The sequence below is a fragment of the Anomaloglossus baeobatrachus genome, chromosome 10, assembly GCF_048569485.1.
Source record: "Anomaloglossus baeobatrachus isolate aAnoBae1 chromosome 10, aAnoBae1.hap1, whole genome shotgun sequence".
Classification (NCBI taxonomy): domain Eukaryota; kingdom Metazoa; phylum Chordata; class Amphibia; order Anura; family Aromobatidae; genus Anomaloglossus; species Anomaloglossus baeobatrachus.
Window position 1 is genome coordinate 140,374,192 of NC_134362.1, and position 26,479 is coordinate 140,400,670.

The 26,479-nt window shown below is 47.3% G+C and overlaps 1 protein-coding gene across 1 annotated transcript in view; it reads left to right on the plus strand.

Annotated features, from left to right (window-relative positions):
• Window positions 1-244: 244 nt before the first annotated feature.
• Window positions 245-26,479, plus strand: part of OSGIN1 (oxidative stress induced growth inhibitor 1) — a 40,842-nt gene continuing 14,607 nt past the window's right edge. Inside the window, exon 1 of the mRNA XM_075326697.1 lies at window positions 245-318. The gene's annotated coding sequence lies outside the window, so the exon portion shown is untranslated. The remainder of the gene's footprint in view (window positions 319-26,479) is intronic.

A 26,479-nucleotide genomic window follows, 5' to 3' on the forward strand; every position in this document is an offset into this window, starting at 1 on the left:
GTCGCCCCCTTTCTTGAGTCTCCTCCGCAGCCTGTTCTTTTCCGGATTCTTCTTTCCTCATTGGGTTGGGTTCTCCCTCTCCAGCCTCATCACTGTCATGTTAGTTATGTCACTGAGGCTGAGCCCATTCATAAGCTCAGTAACAAGAGCCATGCTGACTCATGCTTATCCCATGAAATGTGTAGACCTCCTCCTCCAAGTCCCCAGCTCCTCCTTCTACATCAAACTACCTGTTACCAGCTATATATAGCAGGGAAGACAGCTCTGCACATGGAGAGATCAGGACCAGAGGACTGACACTGCTGATTGCTGCATCTGGTAAGAGCCTGACCTACTGTTCTTCATGTATGGGGTTATTACAGGGGGCTGTCATGGAAATACTGCTGAAATGAATGAGAACTTCTAATAAACCCATGAAGTTCATCTGCTGAAGTCTACTATTTCCATATAGACCAGGTTAAGCTGTGATAAGACTACTGTTCCCAGCATGCTCTGGCAGTGTTGCCCATCAATGCAAAACCTGAAGACCTTGAAGAGCTTGAGGACCACTGATCAGACCGCTCTAGGGTGACGACACATATACTTGTAATTCAGCAATATTCCCATTGATTGTGTGATACAGATACGCGATTCAATAGATTTTGTTTTGTAATAATCGGAAAAAAAAATCGAACACTGCGGGATGTTTGTGGCTGTGAAATTAAAACACAACGTCACACCTACAAATGCAGTGACAACCTCATAGATTGTATACGGTTATTGCTAAAATGCCATCAGTGCACAGGTTAAAGAGCGCAGAGAGCTGGCCCCTATATCAATTTAGAAGCCCTTTTGGCTCACCGACTATATCATGTCAACTTGCCATTCATTCATTATCCTTATTCTGCCAGCACTATAGGCGCAGACATTATTACTTGTTCTCTTAGGTCACCGAATTCATTGAGTCTGCCATTGTCCAATTGTCCTGTTATATCAGCAGATACAATTTGACAGACAGGAGAGAAGGCGCAGATAACGTCCCCTGTTCCTATCAGTCTCTGCTTCTCAGCTGCTTATGACGGATCACTCTTGACAACAGGCGGAGGATGTCAAGTTACACACAAGGGAGAAATCTACTGCCTGGCACTTTGAAGTGATTTTTGGTGGTGAAAATGTCTTGTTGGGTGAAAAAAAAATTGTTTAAAAGAACTGAAGTCCTCAGTGGTTGATACCTTTTAATGGCTAACTGAAAAGATGGTAATAATTGCAAGCTTTTGAGACTACTCAGGTCTCTTCATCAGGCATGGTGTAACACAAAATCTGAAGAGTCACATATTTATACACAACAGGACACAGAATAGTGCAGTAAAAAAAAAACAAAAAAAAACAACAAAAAAAAAACAAACAAGTTATATAAAACAGAACTATCTCTATGGCAGGGGGCAAACTGTTGTGGCCATAAATTTTGTGGCCATTAAATTATGTGACTCTTCAGATTTTGTGTTATACCATGCCTGATGAAGAGACCTGAGTAGTCTCGAAAGCTTGCAATTATTACCATCTTTTCAGTTAGCCATTAAAAGGTATCAACCACTGAGGACTCTCAGTTCTTTTAAACAATTTTTTTTATCTCTACTGGCTAACACGGTACAAAGATATATTTTACTTGTATCAATTTTTTGGGTGAAGTACTTCTTATTTGTCATAAACTGAGCAGATGTTTATTGAAATCACAGTGTCCTTTTGAATGATATCACTGTGGTTGCCATTTTTGCTTATGTTAATTCCTAATTAATCTGGGACAGATCAGTTCTATGAAGAGACTGCCTGATAGCCCCTATAAAAGCTGTTGCAGGGAAGCAATGTACACTGTAGTAACTAAACTGTCTGAGCTCGATAAATGGTTAACTTTAACAAAAAGATTCAGTTTGTTAGTAGTGAAGAAGGGAACTGTTATTTATGCAATTTATTATGTTCTTCACAGCAATTTTAAAGTAAAGTAAAGCTTCCTTACGAGAATAATGCATTATAATGAAGCATTAGGAATGTGTGTGTATAATATCATCTCACTAGTCTGGAATGTTCACATTCTGTGCCAGCTATGGATGCTCCGGAGAGAGCACATTACAGTGATAATATGAGAAGACCATAAACTGCGCTGTAAAGCTACACTTTATATCTATAACCTCAGAGTATAAAGACCATCAGACTAGGTAGACGTGATAACACAATCAGACAGAACAGAAGCGCACAGGCCTGCAGTGACATATGACACAGTTAATATGTCACCAACATTTCACACAGGTTGTTTGCATAATAGATATCTATAAAAAGATATATACATCTATATATTCTCTTCCTTAAAGGGGTTGTCCACCTTTTTTTTTTTACATGTATTTTGGGCTAAAAATCATTTTTGCAATTAGTCTTCATTAAAAATGTAGCACCGCTTGGCTTTTACAGGCAGCACATTCACCGTCGATGTGGTCTGTGGTCATAAATCAGATGAGAGGAGCTCAGGAAAAGACAGATAAAAGAGTTACAAACTCTCCCGTCAGACAGTCAGAACGAGATTCCTGACGGATTCTCAGTTAACTCATTCTGCAGCCAGCAATAGACAGAGCACAAAGAAGCTATAGAAAGCAAACATTCAATGGAAGAGAGGGAAAACTTGTCACTCAGCTCACTGTGTTCACCAGATGTATCCTGGTCCTCTTGATCAGCACGGAAAAATCCTTGGCAAGGCATAGTGATACTCAGTAAACGATGAGGAGTCCAGCAATAGAGAGCCATCCCATAATAAAAAAGTAGTGTTTGTAACATTTCACATTTATTTCATCAGTAGAAAATGTATATCATTCAATCAGACTAGAGTAAAAAATGACACCGTGGTGAAAAACTAAGGAATCCGACGCGTTTCAGCCATGGCTTAGTCATGCATTCAACTTCCTATCTGGGTAGATGTCACCATTCTTAAGCTTTCTGGTGACAAGAAGTTATAACCTATCCTATGCCGTGGAGGGGTGCCTTACTGTGGGGGTCCTGGTCAGCAGAATGAGGGACTTCTACACTTGTTATAACTAAGTGGCTCGTGCTTGACAAAGCCGAGAACACCAACCGGGAGCCTCTTAGGGAATTGAGTGAGGGCCGTTATGTAATGAAGAATAGCTACATCTCTATATAGAAATATATGTGTATTTGTAATAGAAGATGAAGTCAAAGTTCCTGTATTGGTAAAATATTCTGAATACTCATTACGATACTGAAGTAGTAGCCAGAATATTTTACAAATAAAGGAACCTTCTATTATTTGGACGGGCAGTATCAGCAGCGCTCGTGTCCTGCACTGTTTTCTACATTGTGTATCCTACGTTGTTATTTGTCCATCACTGAGGAAAAGGGCAGCAGTTCTGTCCGTCTAATAAGTATGAGCCGCTCAGAGTTGCGGATTGACGGCTCAGTGATTGGCTGTATCAATTCGACGTTACATCAACACTTAACAGCCTAGTAATAGTTAATGGAGCAGTGTCGGAGGCTCAGCACTGGACCTGGTTAGGGTGAGTAAAGCACAGTTTATTTTTTTTTTTGTTTACCGCAAACTGTACATATCAGAAAAAGATTAGTGAAAGAGGAGAATACATTGTATGCTATTCCTAGAATGTAAAAGTGAGGGGGACCCTGTATAAATAGTTGAAGGGGTTGTCATCTTTCAGTTAAAGAGGCTGTCCACTACTTTAACATTCATGGCCTATCCTTAGAATAGGTCTTCAATGTCTGATCAGCCGGGGTCCAACACCTGGTATCCCCGCCAATCAGCTGTGCTTGGTGCCGGCAGTGGCAATAGACAACGAGAAATGCTCAGTTCTGGATCTGCTCTGTCTTGTGACAGTGGCTACCCTACCACGGCCGCTATTAGAAGATGGACTGGCTCCGGAACTGAGCATTTCCAGCTGTCTGCTGCTGCTGCCAGCACTGAGAACAGCTAATTGGTGGGGATGCTGGGTGTTGGACCCCGGCTGATCAGACATTGATAGCCATCAATGTTCAAGTAGTGGACAGCCTCATTAATGTTTTTACGTTTATACAAAAATTAAACCTTGCACCTCCCTCGGGTCCACTGATAAGCCTCTGCTGTTGCTCACAGTGCCTGGTGGCAGCGCTGACATCATATAGACTGTACTGCTGCCAATTAGTGGCCCAGAGTGCAGTGTTCTGTCTACACTGGCAGAGCTCACTGATTAACATGTGACATGCAGCCAATGCCAGATGCCAGGAGCAGCTGCGGAGACTCGCTGCTAGACTCGGGGAAGGTGAGTACAGCGCAGCTTGTTTTTATGCTCAGAGAAGAAATTTAATTGGAAAGGGAAAGCCTCTTTAAACAGTATAGCCAGACCGTTCTAGATGTGGCACTAACTTAGCTTTTATAGTGGCTGCAGAGCCAGAGGTCAGTGTTGTGTTATTGACAGCGAATCCTGCAGAGAGCTGAGAGATTTAGAGAGGCAGATGAGTGAGCACAGCTTACGCAGGAAGCTGGAAGGTGAAGAAATTAACAACGGGAGCATCAGTGGAACAGAGCAGCGGGATATGAGTACTGAGAGTGTGGTGGCTGAGGATGTCGCCTTTTAAAGGCCCCGTTACACGCAATGACATCGCTAACGAGATCTTGCTGGGGTCACGGAATTCGTGACGCACATCCGGCCTCGTTAGCGACGTTGTTGCGTGTAACACCAACGATCGACCTCTAACGATCCAAAAAGCAGCACAAATCGTTGATTGTTGACACGTCGTTCCTTTCCCAAATATCGTTGCTCATTTGGGACGCAGGTTGTTCATCGTTCCTGAGGCAACACACATCGCTACGTGTGACACCCCGGGAACGACGAACAACAGCGTAACTGCGTCCTCCGGCAACGAGGTGGGAGTGGCGTTAATGTGGCTGCTCTCCGCCCCTGTGCTTCTGTTGGTGGCCCGCTGTGTAACGTCGCTATGACGCCGCATGAACCGCCCCCTTAAAAAAGAGGCTGTACGCCGGCCACAGCGACGTCGTTAGGAAGGTATGTGCGTGTGATACGTACTAGCGATAATGTTCACCACGGGCAGCGATTTGCCTGTGACGCGCACACGACAGGGGCAGGTTTGATCACCAGCGACATCGCTAGCAATGTCGCAGCGTGTAAAGCGGCCTTAACAGCGGTGGATTGATAGGTGCCAGCCCAATGTGAGCAGCCTGCATGGCCTATACGGGCTGCTATGGCTTGCAGCATCTCTCCACTTGTCTCCCATTGAGCACATCTGAGACATCACTGAGCGGCAATTACATAGAAAGCTGCCAGCGGCGGATCTTGATGATCTCTCTGCTCAATTGCAGCATCTCTCCACTTGTCTCCCACCCACCACATCTGGGAGACATCACTGGACTTCAACTAGAAAGGAAGCTACCAGCAGCCGATCTTGATGATCTCTCTGCTCAATTGTATTCAGTGTGGCAGAGCATTTGTCTGACAACCATTATTAACCTCAATGATATTGTGGCGCCCTGGACTAGCCAGGTCGTCACAGGTACTGCAACACACACCCCCACCCCGAGACAGGAACATCAGCCAGACACAAAATCCTTGTTGCCTCCCTCCAGGGGCTGATGTCCACACCAGGTGGGGTGGAGCCAGGCGGTTGGCCCCACCCACTGAGGAGTTCACAGTCCTGGAGGCGGGAAAAGGAAGACAGATCAGTTAGGGAAGTGAAGGAGTGAGGAGCAAACTGACCGTGTCCGGGTGTGTGGCCCGGGCACCAAGAGCAAGGTTGGCAGACGGTGGTGGCCGTCTGCAGGAGAGGCAGATCAACGCGGAACCGTAGGACCGGGGACGGGCGGTGGCCCACCGGTACCGAACCGGGGAGCGAAGTGAAGCCAGCACACACAGGCAGGGCCTACAGACCCCAACCAGGCTTGGAGTCGCCATTAGAGGTCAAATTTGTCAGTGACCGGAACCCCAGGGGTTTCCTAACAGCCAAGACCCGATTGAAGGCAACCGTCTGACCAGCAAAAGGAAATACAGCTACCGCCACAGCTAGAGTTCCAAGGGCCAGAGCCTGCGGGCAAAAGGGCTCCTCCGGCACATATACACGCTGGGGAGCGGGTTACCGGTGGGAATCCATCGGGACCGAACATACACACAGGTGCAAGGAAAGGCAGCCACCACCAACCGTCCGGGAGAAACTACAGCAGCCGGCTGCAGGACCTGTCCATCCAGCCGTTTGGTTTACCAGAGACTTTGCGTACATTTGTGGCTGAGAGCGTACTACTGTGCCTTCCGGCACCATGCTGCGCAGTCCCAGCGACCCTGCACCTTGCCGACCCTACCTACCCGCCCGCGACAATATCATCCAGTGTGTAAATGTGGGGATTTTGGTGTGGGGTGCTCATACACAATACAGAATAAATCAAGGTGTTTTGAAATATTTGTTTTCATTTTATCATTAACATTTTGTAATATACCTATACAAATTAGTGGTTCCATTAATTATGCCTATGATATTAAATGTATATGTATGTATAATGTACTATATATATACTCATACATTCATGTAACAATTTTATCATTCTGACAGGCGTTTTATAGATCATTTACCATCAAAATAGAGTTTGCTTGTTCAAAGGTATGTTTTGTAACTGGGAAACTGAGATTAATTTAATATAAATACATAATATCACTGTAGGCATTTATTTACCCGACAAAGCTGTTTAATAGTCTCTGTAGGTGTGACCTACACTGTATAAACTTGCAGAGATTACGCAGAGTCCTTGTGATAGAATTCAATAAATATTCTGCATAGTCACTGTTACGAAGGCTGTTCCTGATATTCCTGCATATATTCGTATGTCATCTGCCTCCAATGTGGCCTTGTGAGTGCTTTATTTTTGATGCTGTACTTTTACTTGTAAAATATTCTGTCTTTACGGGAAAGTACTTTTCACCTACCTTTATTAAAGTGGGTAAATGCAGTGAAGGCAAGACAGTGTAGCTAGGTGGTAGCAATATTTAATATAAATTATTATAATAAAATATGTCTATATTTATATTATTTATTTAATATTATTTTATTATAATAAGTTATATTTTAAGTAAATATATATATATATATATATATATATATATATTTTAAATTATTTATATGGAGAGAGAGAGAGAGAGAGAGAATGTATGATGAATAAAGAATGAAACAGGGGTTCCCTTGCCGGAATCCCATGCTGGTACTAATCTGACTTCAAACTTGGCTGGCAGCACCTACCAATGTGAACAGGTGCGTAATCTGTAGATGATGCAACTATATGTAAATAAAAATAACAGTCGCACACTGAAAAAACACAAAAATACTCTTCCTAAAAAAACAATTTTTTGGAGGTATTTAGAATATTAGAATGGCCATTGTAACACTAGCCCAGCACCACTTCACGGTACCCTCCTTTGCTGGGTCCTACTCTACACTGTATCTTTTTTGGGCTTCTTAAAAACATACACAAGATCAGCAGGTGGACAAAAAGGGCTAATGAACTGGCAGGGGATAGCGTGCACATATATATTAAAAATAAATAAACAATTTTATATATATATATATATATATGTATATATATATATCTATATATATATATTGTATATATGTGTATATATATCCTGTATGTATGTATGTATATCTAATATATAAAGCTGAGTGTATGTATGCATGTGTGTATGTATGTGTGTGTGTGTGTGTCCGCTAAAGAAATCCGCACCGTCGCATTTACAATCACAAAATTTTGCACAGATGCCTCATGTGACCCAGGGAGCGTCGTAGACTATGTTTTGACAGAAAAATTTAACCCTGTGTTTTACAGTTAAGGCCACTTCACACTTAACGAGATCGTGAACGAGATCGTTGCTACGGCACAGTTTCTGTGACGCAACAACGACTTTACTAGCGATCTCGTCATGTTTGACACGTACGATCCGCCCCCTGCTGTGAAATCGTTGGTCGATGCTGAACAGCCTGGGCCATTTTTGGCTCGTTGGAGTCCTGCTGGGCAAGATGGATCTGTATGTTTGACACCTACCTACGATTTCGTTAACAACCTAGATTAGAACTTTAGTGTGGCACGTAGGCGTGTAGTTGCGTCCCTGTTTCCGCGCCCCCTCTGCACCGATTGGTTGGCGCTGATAAACACTCGGGAACGAAGGAGGGATGAATCCGGGTGCAGATGCAGCTTCGATCCGAAAAGCAAGCAAGCAACCGGGTACAAAGTACGAATGGATCAGGGTGGTGTCGCAGGTTCTATTCTCAAAGCAAATCTCAAAAGAAGTGACAAAGGATGATGCGATACAAAAGTTACCTTTTAGGCCGGCCCACCCGCCCAATCAGAATGCAGTATTGGCCACCAATTGGAGCGGAGGGGTGTTGAAAAGGCGACGCAAATGCACGCCTATGTGGCTCACTGCGTTTCACTACGCCCCTAATCGAGGATTGGAATCGTTACCACAGCTGTTGTGTGACAGGGTCCCGACGATTTACAAGATTGTCATACGGGTCGCATGCTCATTCCTAAAGTCGGTGTGTGTGACACCTCACAAACAATTTCACCAACGACTCAGCAACGATCCGGAAACTGTGACGTAGTAGCGATCTCGTTCACGATCTCGTTATGTGTGACTGGACCTTTAGTCTCTAAAATCCTGCCGACATTACACTGAATGGAGGTGGGAGCTATAGGTTATTAATAGCAACTGTCAGTGGTTGCTATAGGAACAAAATAAAATGTTAGTTGAAGCTAATGTGGGAGGTTATATGATGTCGGTGGAGAGATGGATAGAGAGACAGAAAAAGACAGACAGACAGAGACACAGACAGAGACAGATGGGGAAAGAGACAGCCCTGGAAAGAGACAGCCCTGGAAAGAGACAGCCCTGGAAAGAGACATCCCTGGAAAGAGACAGACGGGCAAAGAGACAGACGGGCAAAGAGACAGCCGGGCAAAGAGACAGCCGGGAAAAGAGACAGACCTGGAAAGAAACAGACCGGTAAAAGAGACAGATGGGCAAAGAGACAGACGGGCAAAGAGACAGATGGGCAAAGAGACAGATGGGCAAAGAGACAGACGGGCAAAGAGACAGACGAGCAAAGAGACAGACGGGCAAAGAGACAGATGGGCAAAGAGACAGACGGGGAAAGAGACAGCCCTGAAAAGAGACAGTCCTGGAAACAGTCAGCCGGGCAAAGAGACAGACGGGGAAAGAGACAGACGGCCAAAGAGACAGACGGCCAAAGAGACAGACGGCCAAAGAGACAGACGGGCAAAGAGACAGACGAGCAAAGAGGCAGATGGGCACAGAGACAGCCCTGGAAAGAGACAGACGGCCAAAGAGACAGACGGGCAAAGAGACAGCCCTGGAAAGAGACAGCCCTGGAAAGAGACAGGCGGGCAAAGAGACAGACGGGCAAAGAGACAGACGGGCAAGGAGACAGACGGGGAAAGAGACAGACGGGCAAAGAGACAGATGGGCAAAGAGACAGACCTGGAAAGAGACAGACCTGGAAAGAGACAGACCAAGACAGACGGAAAAGAAACAGACGGGGAAAGAGACAGACAGACACACACATAGAGACAGACACAGAGATAGAGACAGACAGACACAGAGATGTAGACCGATAGACTGATACAAATGCAGACAGAGATAGAAATAGTCAGACAGAGACATAGACAGAGACAAACAAGGAAAGAGACAGACAGAGAGACAGACAGACAGCGACACACAAACAGAGACTGGGAGAGAAACCGAAAGACAGTTACTATCCCGGGCAACGCCTGGGTACTACAGCCAGTATATATATATATATATATATATATATATATAAATATATAATACAATATTATTAAATAAACAGAATTTATTTATAATTGATCTAATATTACTTTATTATAATTTCTATTTTAAATGTGTATACATATATACATTTATAATAAAATAATATTACTTAATAAATTAATTTTATATATATAATTATTTATTTATTTTATTTTTTAATTTTGACAAATATGAGTACAATAATGTTTTTGGCTTTATACCAAAGGTCTAACCATTTGTGACAAATGACAGATGACAAATTGAACCAAACTCAATACCTGAAATGAAATATGGAGTACACTTTGCTTGCCATGTCATAAACTTAGGACTTCTTTAAAAAATTCTTTACAAGTGCAATGCTTGTTAGATGGGTCAGACAAGGGCTCGGAGAGCAGCTTAGCATCAGTTACCATCAATGTGGGTCACAACAAAATGTTTCCCTCCCAGAGGTTGTGTAGCTGATGTAATGTATATTGATACATAGACCCAACACTTTGGACAACCAGGAACGCAGAAGTATAACTTCTCATTTCCGTAAATGTTTGCTGACCTATCACTCTGATATAGAAATATTTGCAGCTCACAATAGATCTCCATTACCCCCAAGTTAACCCTTATAACCATGACCCTTTTTTTTCCTATTGTTAGGCTATGTGCCCACGTAGCGTATTTTCATGCAGTTACGCTGCGATCTGCACCGCAGCGTAACTGCATGCGTCCTGCGTCCCCTGCACAATCTAAGAAGATTGTGTCTAATCCATGCCTACGTGGCGTATTAGAATGCAGCGCTTTGTCTGCTGCTGAATCGCTGCGTCCTAAGAAGTGACATGTCACTTCTTTCGTGCGCTCTGCATGCAGCCCCCGCTCTGTCTATGGGAGGGGCTGCATCTAGAGCGCATGAAATTGGCTTTTCATTACGGACTGTTTCTGCAGCGATTTGAAGTGCACGTGTGCTGTTCAAATTGCTGGAGAAATATCTGCAGGGACAGAACGCAACGTGGGCACATAGCCTTACTCTATGCTATCCCAGCTCATGGTCTTCATTTTAACATGGAAAATCAATAAAAACAATTGAATGATGGTAGACCTCCATGTAGAGCGATGCGTGGTCAGGGCCTGCGCTCCTCTGTATTTACAAACTCACGGTTGTACTTAGAAGCACGTGTCTGAAGTGTCACATGGTCAGGTGTGGCTCTGCATATCTGTGTGCACAGGAATGATTAATGAAGGCAGAACAGAGGAGCAGGAGGGATGCAGGAGGAGGGCAATCTGCGCTGATAAGACACAGTCATGTGGAGCTTAGAACACTAGACACACTTAATAAAAGTATCAGCGGTCTCATGACATTGCTATTGTGATGATCAGCTCACCCTGCGGAGATTTCTCTTGTCACAACAAAACTGTCATTCAGGAAAGCTCTAAAATGAAGCCTTCCCTCCTATGCTGGCGAATAATGAGGCATTTTTCCATTAGGCCTCTGGGAACCGGACAATCCACCTGGTTGTGGTGATAATGGTCAGGGCCGGCCTTAACCTGAATGGTGCCCTGTGCAAAACTGCCCTTTGGTGCCCCCCCCCCCCCCCTACTGATTTTTTACCCAGTTTCCCAGGAAACAAACGATGACAGGAGCCAATTTTTTTATATCCTAATAAAATGGATCTCTTCAAATGTACAATAAACTCCATATTTGTGCTGGAGAATCTGCACCTCAAATCCACCACGTTTGATCTCGTTCTTTTAGAGGTCTTCCGATTTCAACCATTTATGCCGTATCCCTGGATATTAAATCATGGATGGAACATGCGGATCCACCCAATGGGGTGCACATGTATCTGCAGAATGAGGCGCTGCCGCTCTTCATAGAGAGATGATATAAATTCCTATACACTTAGAGCGGCGCAGGTCGTGGTCTCATTGGTGGGATCAGCATCTACTATACAAATCCTGAGGATAAAAGTACAGGATGATGCCAGATAATGCACGATGGAGCCGGCGGCCGATGCTGTGTGTACGCCGGACCAAAAAGTCCAAAATACAGATGTTAAAGGGGAATGTACGAAATTAGAAAAAAAATCTCTGCTATGTAATATAGAGTCCTCAGGTTATATGTGTCGCTGCCTCTCAGCTCTAATGACTTGAACATACTGAGGTGCAGCACCACATACACACCTTGAGGACGAGGAGTGCTGTGTATGTGTCACTGCCTCTCAGCTCTACTGACCTGAATAGACTAAGCTGCAGTACCACATACACATCATGAGCGAGAGGCCCTGTGTATTGAAGAACTATGGATATATACTGCAATCCATTTATTAACCAGTTTGGGCTCACCCCAATTGGCAATGCTGCAAATAATTTTGTTGGAAAATTTGTAAGATAAATCCGCGCTGAATCGTGATATTCTGCAGACTTTCATAATGCACACCTCAGCTGCTGCAGAACCACATCATACACATCTCAATTGCTGCAGAACCTCATCATACACACCTTCTATGCTGCAGAACCTCATTATACACATTTCAGCTGCTGCAGAATCTCATAATACACCTCAGCTGCTGCAGAACCCCATAATACACATCTCAGCTGCTGCAGATCCTCATAATACACCTCAGCTGCTGCAGAACCCCATAATACACATCTCAGCTGCTGCAGATCCTCATAATACGCCTCAGCTGCTGCAGAACCCCATAATACACATCTCAGCTGCTGCAGATCCTCATAATACACCTCAGCTGCTGCAGAACCGCATAATACACATCTCAGCTGCTGCAGATCCTCATAATACACCTCAGCTGCTGCAGAACCCCATAATACACCTCAGCTGCTGCAGATCCTCATAATACACCTCAGCTGCTGCAGAACCCCATAATATACATCTCAGCTGCTGCAGATCCTCATAATACGCCTCAGCTGCTGCAGAACCCCATAATACACATCTCAGCTGCTGCAGATCCTCATAATACGCCTCAGCTGCTGCAGAACCCCATAATACACATCTCAGCTGCTGCAGATCCTCATAATACACCTCAGCTGCTGCAGAACCCCATAATACACATCTCAGCTGCTGCAGATCCTCATAATACACCTCAGCTGCTGCAGAACCCCATAATACACCTCAGCTGCTGCAGATCCTCATAATACACCTCAGCTGCTGCAGAACCCCATAATATACATCTCAGCTGCTGCAGCTGCTCATAATACACCTCAGCTGCTAGCGATGCATTACATTGATAGAATGGCCTTCATACCTACACGTAACCATTCCATGTGATGTGGAGACGGCAGTGACGCCATGTCACGTATGAGACTCCACTGTTATTTTGTTACAGCATAAGTTCTCTGACCGCTGATTCCTCTGCACGATCCCCGGGTGGAAGGAATCAGACACTGGCTCCATTATTGCAGTCGTGTATATTTTACTCTGATGCTGCCGCGTTTCAAATAAAACACATTTAATATCTGTCCAGGGACAATGCAACCAGGATGACGAGCCCAGGAGGCCGGTCCCCAGCGGCTTCTCCCTGCTCTGCTGCCCTGCACTGACCAGTGTCTCCCCTGTGTGACATTCTGCAGATTAGCCGCATCCCCAAAGTATATAATATATGACTAGGATTTCACTTGCCAATCTGAGTGGTCATGTGATCGCTCACCAGTGATTTGCAGACTGGGGGTCATCTGCAGAATGACGTCTCCTCCTGCTTCTCTCATTGTTATAATTTTCAATTTGAGAGAAACAGGAGGAGACATCATTCTGCAAATGACCAAACATGGTAAATCGCATGTGAGAGATCAGATGACTACCACTCGAACCAGCAAGTGAAATCCTAACAGAGCACATATTACACACCTTTAGGATATGGCAGGTCAATATTCAGAATTACATTACATTACACGTGACAGGTACAGGGCATATGTAGCGTGTATAATAAATATATATATTACCCCCTACATATGCTCTGCACCCACTCTGACCGCAGCTGCAGGGCCCACTGGCATCACGTCACAGGCTCCCCCTGATGTCATTACACCTATCTGGGGCCCACAGCTGCAGAGCAAGGGCGAAACAGGGAGCCAGTGGCCAACTGCTCCTCAATGGTGTTCAACCATGCATCCAATGAGATAGCAATGGCCCCCATCACCCACAGGCCCCGTCATTTTGCCACTGCATAAATTACACCATATACATGGCACACATACAGTACATCTAATATATAAAGCTCAGTGTATGTGTGTGTGTATGTATGTCCGCTAAAGGAATCCGCACCGTCGCATTTACAATCACGAAATTTTGCACAGACGCCCCATGTGACTCAGGGAACGTCATAGACTATGTTTGGGCAGGAAAATTTAACCCCGTGCTTTCCAGTTACTCCACAAAAATCCTGTAGCCATTAAACTAAATGGAGCTGGGAGCCATAGCTATTTATAAATAGCAACTGTCAGTGGTTGCTATAGGAACAAAATAAACTGTTAGTATAAGATAGGATAGACGGATAGAGAGAGACAGAAAAAGACAGACAGACATAGAGAGACAGACTGGGAAAGAGACAGCCCGGGCAAAGAGACAGCTGGTCAAAGAGACAGCCGGGCAAAGAGACAGCCGTCCAAAGAGACAGACCTGGAAAGAGACAGACCTGGAAAGAGACAGAGCGAGAAAGAGACAGAGCGGGAAAGAGACAGAGCGGGAAAGAGACAGAGCGGGAAAGAGACAGAGCGGGAAAGAAACAGACCGGGAAAGAAACAGACCGGGAAAGAGACAGACCGGGAAAGAGACAGACCGGGAAAGAGACAGACCGGGAAAGAGACAGACCTGGAAAGAGACAGACCTTGAAAGAGACAGACCGGGAAAGAGACAGACCTGGAAAGAGACAGACTGGGAAAGAGACAGACTGGGCAAAGAGACAGCCGGGCAAAGAGACAGCCGGGCAAAGAGACAGCCGGGCAAAGAGACAGACGGGCAAAGAGACAGACGGGCAAAGAGACAGACGGGCAAAGAGACAGACAGGCAAAGAGACAGAGAGAGAGAGAGAGACAGACAGATACAGAGATTGAGACAGATAGACTGATGCAAATTCAGAGAGATAGAAACAGACAGACAAGGAAGAGACAGACAGCGAGACAGACAGACCGCAACACACAGACAGAGACTGGGAGAGAGACAGAGACAGTTACTATCCCGGGCGACGACGGGTACTACAGCTAGTATTATATAAAAGATAGATGAATGCAGGGTCGGACTGGGGTGTCTGGGGTCCACAGGAGTTATATCTAGAGGCCACACTACAACTATATGCAAATACCTGCAGCAGGAGCCCCCACACAGCCTCCTACACGCAGCAGGAGCTCCCACACAGCCTCCTACATGCAGCAGGAGCCCCCACACAGCCTCCTACATGCAGCAGGAGCCCCCACACAGCCTCCTACACGCAGCAGGAGCCCCCACACAGCCTCCTAGACACAGCAGGAGCTCCCACACAGCCTCCTACAAGCAGCAGAAGCCCCCACACAGCCTCCTACACGCAGCAGGAGCCCCCACACAGCCTCCTAGACACAGCAGGAGCTCCCACACAGCCTCCTACAAGCAGCAGAAGCCCCCACACAGCCTCCTACACGCAGCAAGAACCCCCACACAGCCTCCTACATGCAGCAGGAGCCCCCATACAGCCTCTTACACGCAGCAGGAGCCCCCACACAGCCTCCTAAATGCAGCAGGGGAGCCTCCACACAGCCTCCTACACGCAGCAGGAGCCTCCACACAGCCTCCTAAACACAGCAGGAGCCTCCACAGAGCCTCCTACGCACAGCAGGAGCCCCCACACAGCCTGCTACACGCAGCAGGAGCCACCACACAGCCTCCTACTCGCAGCAGGAGCCCCCACACAGCCTCCTACATGAAGCAGGAGCCTCCACACAGCCTCCTACACGCAGCAGGGGAGCCTCCACTTAGCCTCCTACACGCAGCAGGAGCCTCCACACAGCCTCCTACACGCAGCAGGAACCTCCACACAGCCTCCTACATGGAGCAGGAGCCCCCACACAGCCTGCTACATGCCTCAGGAGCCCCCGCACAGGCTCCTACACGCAGCAGGAGCCCCCACACAGCCTCCTACATGAAGCAGGAGCCTCCACACAGCCTCCTACACGCAGCAGGGGAGCCTCCACACAGCCTCCTACACGCAGCAGGAGCCTCCACACAGCCTCCTACACGCAGCAGTAGCCTCCACACAGCCTTCTACATGCAGCAGGAGCCCCCACACAGCCTGCTACACGCCTCAGGAGCCCCCACACAGCCTCCTACACGCAGCAGGAGCCTCCACACAGCCTCTTACACACATCAGGAGCCCCCACACAGCCTCCTACACGCAGCAGGAGCCCCCACACAACCTCCTACACGCAGCATGAGGCCCCACACAGCCTCCTACATGCAGCAGGAGCCCCCACACAGCCTCCTACATGCAGCAGGAGCCCCCACACAGCCTCATACACGCAGCAGGATCCCCCACACAGCCTCCTACATGCAGCTGGAGCCCCCTCACAGACAGATATCCAGCCGGCGGGCCTCCAGCACTGAGAGGCAGGCAGCCGGCGGGCCTCCAGCATGGAGACACAGGCAGCCGGTGGGCCTCCAGCACGGAGACGCAGGCAGCCACAGTGAGGCAGCCGGCCGCCCGCACAGTGAGGCAGCTGGCGCCCGGTTGCCAAGCTTCAAGAAAGGGATGGAGAGGCGACGCTAGAGACAGTACGTTTAGCTTCAAACATAGGGTCTTCCTGCGGCTCCTCTCAACAAAGCCTGCTGCCCGCGCGGCGGCCGTTACAGTGAAAACGCAGTGCTGGGACCAGAGGAGGCAAGAAATTTATTTCTTACCTCTCTGCGGCGCCTCCCCTGAAGCATGGCCGTCGGCGCCCTGTGCGAGCGCACAAGTCGCACATGCCTAAAGCCGGCCATGATAATGGTCACCAAGTTTTACAGATATAATTAAGAAATAAGTAAATAAGATCCACTTAATAGAATGTACCTTCAGGTTTCCTCTCTTTTTGGACGTCTTTTTTATTGAAAGTTTGAACTTTCCAAATATTTTTTTAACTGCATTTGAGCAAAAACACCAGGAGAACTTATCTTTTGAGCCTTCTTATTGACTTGTAATTTAAAGATCCAGAAGAATGATCAGGTCACTTCTTTTAACCACTTAGCATCTTTGGATTCTTGAGATTTAAAGCCTGAAAGTATGAACTGCAAGTGACTTTTATGTAGAACTAGAAATAGATACTAGAAATTTATATAGAATTGAATATGTTCTTTTTTGGGGGGATCACGGGGGAAGACTATTCTCCTTACGGAGACCTGACAAACCAGTCTGGCTGTTAGTGGTGAGCATTTAGTCAGTGCTACTTCAAGGAGGTTTCCGGAAAAAAGTCATGTGCACATAACCTTAGGCTCCTGCACATTATGCTGGTGGAAAATCTGTATTTTCCAGAATTACCACAAACTAAACCCTATATATCACAAGGGTGAAGATTGGAATGAGGGTAAAATGTGGCGAAAACCTGCAGCATTACTGTAATCCCACTGCAGATTTTGTGAACATGTCTTAAGGCTTCATCTACACTAAACTAGAAAAGCTCTTACACTGTTCCGGATGCCTCGGTGAAGGCGTAATGGAGGGTGTGAGTCAGATTACATGAAATGATGGCCTCTGGCATTCTACGATGCAATAGTAATTAATTCCAGGGACTGTAGTAAGATGTAATTTGTGCACGTTTGGCAGATACTAGAGGAATGTTCTTCATTATATACCCCAGCACGATGCTCAAGTAGTAACATCTCTCACATGCCTGCGATCTCCTTACATTAGGCCTTGAGTAGCATCTAAAGCTGCCTCTTCTACTGGAGCAAATGAAGGAGCTGCAGCCCCCGAAGCAGAGAACATAAAGCCTGTCACACACAATGTCCTCGTCATATGACGGTTAGAGCTATTTTTATAGTGATATAACGTAAATACCGTCATCTGCCTCACAGATCTGTCCCTCACACAGAAGGAAAATCTGGTTTAGATTAAGGGTTGTCAGGGAAAAGGTTACCAAAAGCTAAAAATGTGATCAAATAAAAAAACCAGAGCTCTGCAGCTAATCCCTGGCCTCAGTAGGGATATTACTTGTGCCAGTGATTGGCTTCAGCGGTCCATAGATATTGGTGATGTAATTGCTACAACAAAGTCAATAAAGACCATGGGGAACCGCAGAAAATTGAGCAGCAGAGGGTTGGATGCTACTTTTTACCATATTTCTAATTGTTTTCCAATTCTAGACAACACTTATAAGGGACAGTTTCATCTGAAATTAAGATCCCTGAATGCACCATGACTGGTCACAGGTCACACATTGCGCTAAATGCATTTTTGTAACCTGTCGTACCTCTGCCCTCAGCATTGTAGTTGGCAGGTCACACCTTTGGATCACTTTCTTCTGTAATCACTGTGTGTTGTATTTATACATTAGTGATAATTATATCCAGGTGTAAAGAATTTCCTTAATATTTGTTCTGCTCAAGTAAGATAGCGGGACTATGCCAAGCAGAAAGCCTAGCCCACCTATAGAAGATTCCCTGATGTACAGGATATGCAGATCTGCTGTCACCCTCTGAGGTTCGGCTATCCAATTGCTCAATCCGGACCACCATGTAACTGAGAAAGTGACTCTTGTCATATGTGTCTTATACAAATGATTTTTATACTCACTTGTGAAGGTTACAACTATGAAATGAATGGATTGCTATTTCTGCAATTCACTAATGTTATTTATACAAGTTTATCCAACATAACTTAAAGGGATTGTTCACATTTAGGGATGATTTTTTTTTATAATAAATTTAGGGTTCATTATTTTTAGCATTGGGTTTCATCTAAAACTCTTAGTGTTTGGCCTCTACAGGCTCTTTGTTTCCCTGCACATTTAACTTTTACGTAGTCTTTTGTCATCAATCAGCTAAGAGGCACCCAGAAAAAGAGACAGATAAAAGATACAAGCCCAACCTTGGATGTACGACGGTGCACTCAAGATACAAGCCCAAACTTAGGGATACGACGGTGCACGCAAGATACTGGACAAGCCCAACCTTAGGGGTATGACGGTGCACGCAAGATACAAGCTCAACCTTAGGGGTACAACGGTACATGCACGATACAACCCCAACCTTAGAGGTACAACGGTGCACGCAAGATACAAGTCTAACCTTAGGTATACGATGGTTCACGCAAGATACAAGTCCAACCTTAGGGGTATGACGGTGCACGCAAGATACAAGCCTAACCTTAGGGGTACGACGGTGCACGCAAGATACAAGCCCAACCTTAGGGGCATGACGGTGCACGCAAGATACAAGCCCAACCTCAGGGATACGAAGGTGCGTGCAAGATACAAGTCTAACCTTAGGGATACGATGGTGCACGCAAGATACAAGCCCAATCTTAGGGGTACGACGGTGAACTGCAAATGAACTGAGGCTCAATTAGTAATTACGAAAAACCTCAGAATCTAATAAAAAATATTATCTTTATTTAAATGTATTAAAATTATTGACACCCAGTGCTAGTGAACACAATTACAGGGACAGTAGAGGGGAACAATAATTGAATTTACTATGGGATCCCTATAATGCCCTAAGAGTTCTCGTTCCTGTCTGACAAAGGAGGGTGTGACAACATAATTTTTTGGGTGCCCCCGTTTCCACATCAACTGACCCTCTCTGTACCCTGCCAATTTAAGTGAATTAATAACAAATTAAACTGCCAAAAAAAGGTATGTTTGGAGTCAAAGTGTAGACGATAAAGTCACTTGACTCTTTGTTGTCATACACATATGCAGGAACACACAAATCAATGCCTAACCCAGGGATATATCTCAAGGTACGTGAAAAAAAAATAAATTGCGCTTTAACCAATCATTTTAGACATGTGTACGAACCATCAAGGAAGGTTATTTGTATATTCCCATTAACAAAGATGACAAGGGGTATTTACATGATACATGATTCCAAGATATAATCAACATTAATATAATGGAAACAAGATAGTCAAATCCACTACAAATACTAGGGGTACGACGGTGCACGCAAGATACAAGCCCAACCTTAGGGGTACGACGGTGCATGTAAGATACAAGCCCAACTTTAGGGGTACGACGGTTAATACAATATACAAGCCCAACCTTAGGGGTGCGACGGTGCACGCAAGATACAAGCCCAACCTTAGGGGTACGACAGTGCACGCAAGATACAAGCCCAACCTTAGGGGTACAACGGTGCACGTAAGATACAAGTCCAACCTTAGGGGTACGACAGTGCACGCAAGATACAAGCCCAACAGAACAGAAGCTGAGTAGAAACTCTGAAAATCTTGTCCAAAACTCAACAACTTTAAGTTCCTGCTACAAAAATTCAATAGATATGTAGAATGTGGTAGCACATCCTGTGAAATGAACCTTTATTAAACCATCTGACTTTTCAGCTTCAGTGAGTTTTCTCAGGCTTGATGTGCTGCCTCACTCTCCATATCTGTTAACTGTTGCTGATTGTCATATTAAGTCAAAATAAGCTCTCCTATGGATACTCAGTAAACTCATTCTGCAGCTATCACTAGAGGCTGCAATGCTGAGGCTATATAAAGCAAATGGTCCAACATTTTGAATAATAAATAATTTTTAGCTCTAAATACATGCCTTTGAGTATAAAGTATATTCCCATTATGTTGCATCATATTTATTTGGAGACAATATCACGTGCATATGTTATTGTCTACATCTACATGAAGAAACGTTAAACTGTATTTGTCTAATAGCGAATCAAATGCTAGTATTGATGAAATAAAAACTAGGGAATAAAATAGAGAGCGATATTAATGTCTGATGTATAGTGCCATATACATGATGATGGTGTTATACTCAAGGCCATCGCACAGTTACAAGATTGCTGATCTGTAGATCTCTACCGAGCAGATAAGTCTGGAATATTCCAGTAATAGATGACTGCATTTGTGAAGCCCCACAGGTGTTGTGTCGGTGCATACCTTCAGGGACTCCACGTAGCTGGTGCTGGTCACAGGTAGGAGATCTTCTTCTTGTCGTGACGCCACTCTCAGTATTGCGGTCAGTAGGGACCGCCACTGCAGGTTGAGGGTCGCCTGGGGCTGATGGTGTGTGCAGTTAGTTGGAATAGCCTCCTGAGAGTGAGGCAAGCCCCAGGGCCCAGTGTAGGTTTGTAGTACCACAAGTCGCAGAATGACTCACACAGGCAGAGCTGTCTTTCAAGGGCTTTACTCACATTTGATGGCAGGGTGAGTAGCCCGGGCGTAGCTGGGATGAACCAGATGGGAACCAGGTATCCTTCAGGCTGACTTTATGAGGGTGACTACTGACTCGCCTTCCTTAGCCCTTGGTGGTTTGGGGTGACCCCGACTTTGAGTCCCTATGGGGGTCACCCAGGGAAGATGCTGCAGCCTCTCTCCCCCTTTTGTTTGCCGTTTGCTTGTTCCCCGGACCAGGCCACTCCAGCTGCTTGCCTCCTGTGACCTATGGGCCCTCACTGCGGTTACGTGGCTGCGGCTTTTGTGGTGTTGTGGTGTGGGCTTTGAGAGCCCCACACCGGCAGGTTTAGCAGAAGAAAGCTGGATCTATCTTCGCTTCGGGATCTGCCGCCCGGTTGGGCCTGGTGCTCTCTAGCAGTCTCCTTACTTCCCACTCCGTGCTTTCTCTCTAGCTGAAGCTGGCTTTCAGGTAGCACTCCTAGTTGACCGTTCTCCCCCGTCAGTAGCCACTGCGCGGGCGCTGTTAGACAGCAACAGCCCCACAGGTCTGCTCCTCACTGAGCCCTATGGAGTTCTGCTCTAACTGACTCACTGCCCCTCCTCTCCTGTTCTTGCCTACGCCACCTAGCAACCAGATTCTCTTACCACACCCCTTGAGAGGAGATGGAGGCTTTTGGCCCCCTCCACTATTCCAGTGAAGGTCAAGGCTTTTCCCCCTCCTGGGATCCCCAGGGGTCCTCTCATGGGTACATGTGTGAGAGCTGATTACTATGCGCCTGTGTACCACACCCCGGTCAGCCTTCTGGATTACCTGTATTGTACTGTCCCCAGCATGGGTGCAGTACTCAGTGGTGCCTGACCAGGTCAGGGGCGCCACATTCCCCCTTAGTTATCACCAGCACGTCCTCGGGCTGCAAGACAACATTTTAAAATGCATAAACATTAAAACATGTAAAACATTTAAAAGCACCAGGTACCATACATCACCACCCTCCACCCACAAGTCCGTTAACCCACCCAAAACCCTTTCACGTTGGCCGCGGCTTCAGCCACTTCTGGCAGGATGTAGAGGCGGCTTACATGGGCTGGTGGTTTCAGGGTATACCTGGCCTGGTGGATCCGCGCCTTCAGCCTCTTCTGGCAGGATGCAGAGGCGGCCTCCACAGTTGGTGCTGACCAGGTACCCTCTTTGTGGTGGAGAGCCAGGCCCCATAAACAGGCATGCTCTCTGGTCGCAGGTGAGCCAAGGCCCTATATATGGACGGGCTCCTCCTGGTTGCAGACGAGCCAAGCCCCTAAACAGGCTGACTCTAGTGGTGGTGGTGCCCTCTGGTGTAACTATTTACACTGCGAGAGTTTGTGGCTATAGCCAGTTCATAGCCTTAAGGTTTATGGTTTTCTCACAATAGTTTTTGTGGGCACATGCTTAAACGTAAACGTTGCAAAACAAACTTTTCAAAACTTTAACTTTCTAACTGCTGAACTTCTTACTTTCCTTTACTCCTCCATACCAGGGCTTGGGCCTGTTGGGCTGCGGCACCTGCTGCTTTCTTGCTCTTTGTCGTCGTCTGAGGTAGTCTCATCTGTAGGTTCCTTGTCTTTTCTTTCTTGATCTTCATCTGTTTCCTTTGCTGCATCTGTTTCTTTATCTCTGTCTTTTCTTTCTTCTTTGGGACATGGTGCTACATCTAGCGCGTACCAGCCTCTTTCGCCTCGATGCAGGGTAAACTGTACTGAGTCTCCCATTTTTAAGTTTCTGCCAGGGTGTCCTCTAGGCAGATGAGCTCTCACATCTCTTCTGTTGACAAATATCCCTTCTTTGATACCAGGTGCTACGATGAATCCATATCCACTTCTCAGATTAAAATCCTCCACTACTCCTCTGAAAAGGGGTCCTCTGGCCTGGGCTTTGGACCTTCTCAGGGCTCGTTTTTCTTGCAGGTCTCTGGCGGTGACTTCTCTCTGCTCTGGAGATGACGGTGCAGAGGATAGTTGCGTTCTGTTGCGGTGTGTCTTACGGGCTGGATTCTGTAGGGTGCAGCTCACAAACTCCCAGGTAAGGCTTTTGGGCAGTTCTTCTTCTGCAGATGGTGTCAGGTCTTCCTCATCCCAGCGAGAATAAGGCAGCATCTCTGGCTCTGGGTATGGCTCTGGAGTCAGCCCCTCAACCTCCTGGCCTCCTCCCCCCCTTAGTTCTTCCTGGCACTCCTTGGGTAGCAGTGCTGGGGATGGACTTCTTTCTGCCGGCCCAGGTGGGGAACTCTTTGCCGTGGTTGCTGCGGGAGCTGTCGGGATACTCTTTGGGGTGTGCGGAGGGAGCATGTACCGCTCCACCATCTCCCGTGGGAACTTAGCTTCCAGGTCGGCTTTTAGCTGCCAGTATGCGGAGTCCTCACCTACCAGGGATTGCCTAGCAGGGACTTCCTGAACCTGGGGAGCCTTGTCTGCTCTGGCCTTGCGGGCCGGGGTAAATGGTACGTCAGCCTTGTCTTGGCGGGCCGCGCCTGGCATGGCGGCGGCCTGGTCTTGGCGGGCCGCGCCTGGCATGGCGGCGGCCTGGTCTTGGCGGGCCGCGCCCTGTATGGCGGCGGCCTGGATCGGCGTCGCAGCTGCGATGGGATCCGTGCAGGCTGGGCTGGGCGTCGCTGCAGGGACCGGGTCTTGGTGGGCCGAGCAGGGCATCGCTGCGGCGGCCGGGGCTTGGCGGGCCGAGCAGGGCATCGCTGCGGCGGCCTGGGCTTGGCGGGCCGAGCAGGGCATCGTTGCGGCGGCCGGGGCTTGGCGGGCCGCACCTGGCGTGGCTGCGGCCTGGTTCAGCGTCGCCGCACCGGGCGCCTCTTCAGGGACCGCGGGCGTGGCAGTAGGGGTCGGGGCACTTGCGCTAGCCGGGGCATCACTCGACTCACCCATCGTTGGCAGCATCGGGGTCTGAGTTGTCACCGCCCGATCTGGCACTCGGTGCGCGGCTCTCTCCTCGTAGGCCCGAACCGCCGCGGTCATCCATAGGAACTCCTCGCGTCCCTCTCTGATCAGCCTTCCGACCCTGGCTTCCAGTTGATCGCAGAACTCGGCGAGCTCCCGACACCACCAGGCAGCGGAGCCTGGCTCTGGGTCTCTGCACTCAGACGCCATTTTCTCTAGCAAGCTGCTGGCTTCTCTCCTGCTCCGCCGTCTCCGGACGCTTCCGCTCTCTCCGCTGGCAAGCTCAGAACTCTCCAGGGGATCTCTGGGTAGCCGCACCTCTTCGTGGGCGGTAACTTCTTCCAGCGCGGGCTGCTGTTGTTTTTCAGCGCGCTTTTCATGGTGGCAATATGGCGGCGCTTCCAATTTTTCAAGCGGACCGCCCAGGCACATGGTCACCTGTCTGGACAGGTCTAGTCCTTATCCTGTTCACAGCGCCAGATGTGAAGCCCCACAGGTGTTGTGTCGGTGCATACCTTCAGGGACTCCACGTAGCTGGTGCTGGTCACAGGTAGGAGATCTTCTTCTTGTCGTGACGCCACTCTCAGTATTGCGGTCAGTAGGGACCGCCACTGCAGGTTGAGGGTCGCCTGGGGCTGATGGTGTGTGCAGTTAGTTGGAATAGCCTCCTGAGAGTGAGGCAAGCCCCAGGGCCCAGTGTAGGTTTGTAGTACCACAAGTCGCAGAATGACTCACACAGGCAGAGCTGTCTTTCAAGGGCTTTACTCACATTTGATGGCAGGGTGAGTAGCCCGGGCGTAGCTGGGATGAACCAGATGGGAACCAGGTATCCTTCAGGCTGACTTTATGAGGGTGACTACTGACTCGCCTTCCTTAGCCCTTGGTGGTTTGGGGTGACCCCGACTTTGAGTCCCTATGGGGGTCACCCAGGGAAGATGCTGCAGCCTCTCTCCCCCTTTTGTTTGCCGTTTGCTTGTTCCCCGGACCAGGCCACTCCAGCTGCTTGCCTCCTGTGACCTATGGGCCCTCACTGCGGTTACGTGGCTGCGGCTTTTGTGGTGTTGTGGTGTGGGCTTTGAGAGCCCCACACCGGCAGGTTTAGCAGAAGAAAGCTGGATCTATCTTCGCTTCGGGATCTGCCGCCCGGTTGGGCCTGGTGCTCTCTAGCAGTCTCCTTACTTCCCACTCCGTGCTTTCTCTCTAGCTGAAGCTGGCTTTCAGGTAGCACTCCTAGTTGACCGTTCTCCCCCGTCAGTAGCCACTGCGCGGGCGCTGTTAGACAGCAACAGCCCCACAGGTCTGCTCCTCACTGAGCCCTATGGAGTTCTGCTCTAACTGACTCACTGCCCCTCCTCTCCTGTTCTTGCCTACGCCACCTAGCAACCAGATTCTCTTACCACACCCCTTGAGAGGAGATGGAGGCTTTTGGCCCCCTCCACTATTCCAGTGAAGGTCAAGGCTTTTCCCCCTCCTGGGATCCCCAGGGGTCCTCTCATGGGTACATGTGTGAGAGCTGATTACTATGCGCCTGTGTACCACACCCCGGTCAGCCTTCTGGATTACCTGTATTGTACTGTCCCCAGCATGGGTGCAGTACTCAGTGGTGCCTGACCAGGTCAGGGGCGCCACACATTCAATGTAGAATTGTGTAAGAGGCAAAGTTCATTCCATATATTGAACATTACAGTGTTACCAGATCAGTGTTTTCTTTTGTCAAACATTAATATATAGCGATTTACAGAGGAGGAGGAGGAGTCGGTTAGTGACATACAGATATTTTATCTTTCTTACGTAATGCCATAAATACTATATCTATAGAACTAATAGGAGAAAATATCTAACCAAACGTTATTTACAGGTATATTGTATGGACGTTGTACGTAAAACTTAAGACAGTTTTCTTCGCAGATAGTGAATTCTAAGAATTGGCCAGAGATTCGTCCATAGGTGAAGTCAGGTCTCTTATCAGCCAGGGGACAGACACACTGAGCCGCTTTTCTCAGACCTTTCCCTTTAAGATCTCGTTAAACACTCGCATGGGTAAAGCCTCTCCTCTCGTTATCTATTTTAAATGACTGAAACTGTATTCTGGGAAATTTGTATATATAGACTAGAGCAATGTGGCTGGTATAGCACAGCGGAGGTCGGGAAAGCTGCATGTTATAGGCTCATGGTCACAATTCTATTTTATATGGCGCTAAAGCTGATTAGAACGTGACAGACTTCTCATGTTCTTACAACTAGTTTTTCCACATTTTGAGAAGGTAACCTTGAGATATTGTGCTTGTTACATTTTCAGAGCAGAAAACATAAAGTGCATCCATCATGTCCACAGTCACTTTAAGCCACAGGCTACTGCCCCTCAGGCTATGCATAGGGGTATTCTGAGATTTTGTAACATTTGCCCAA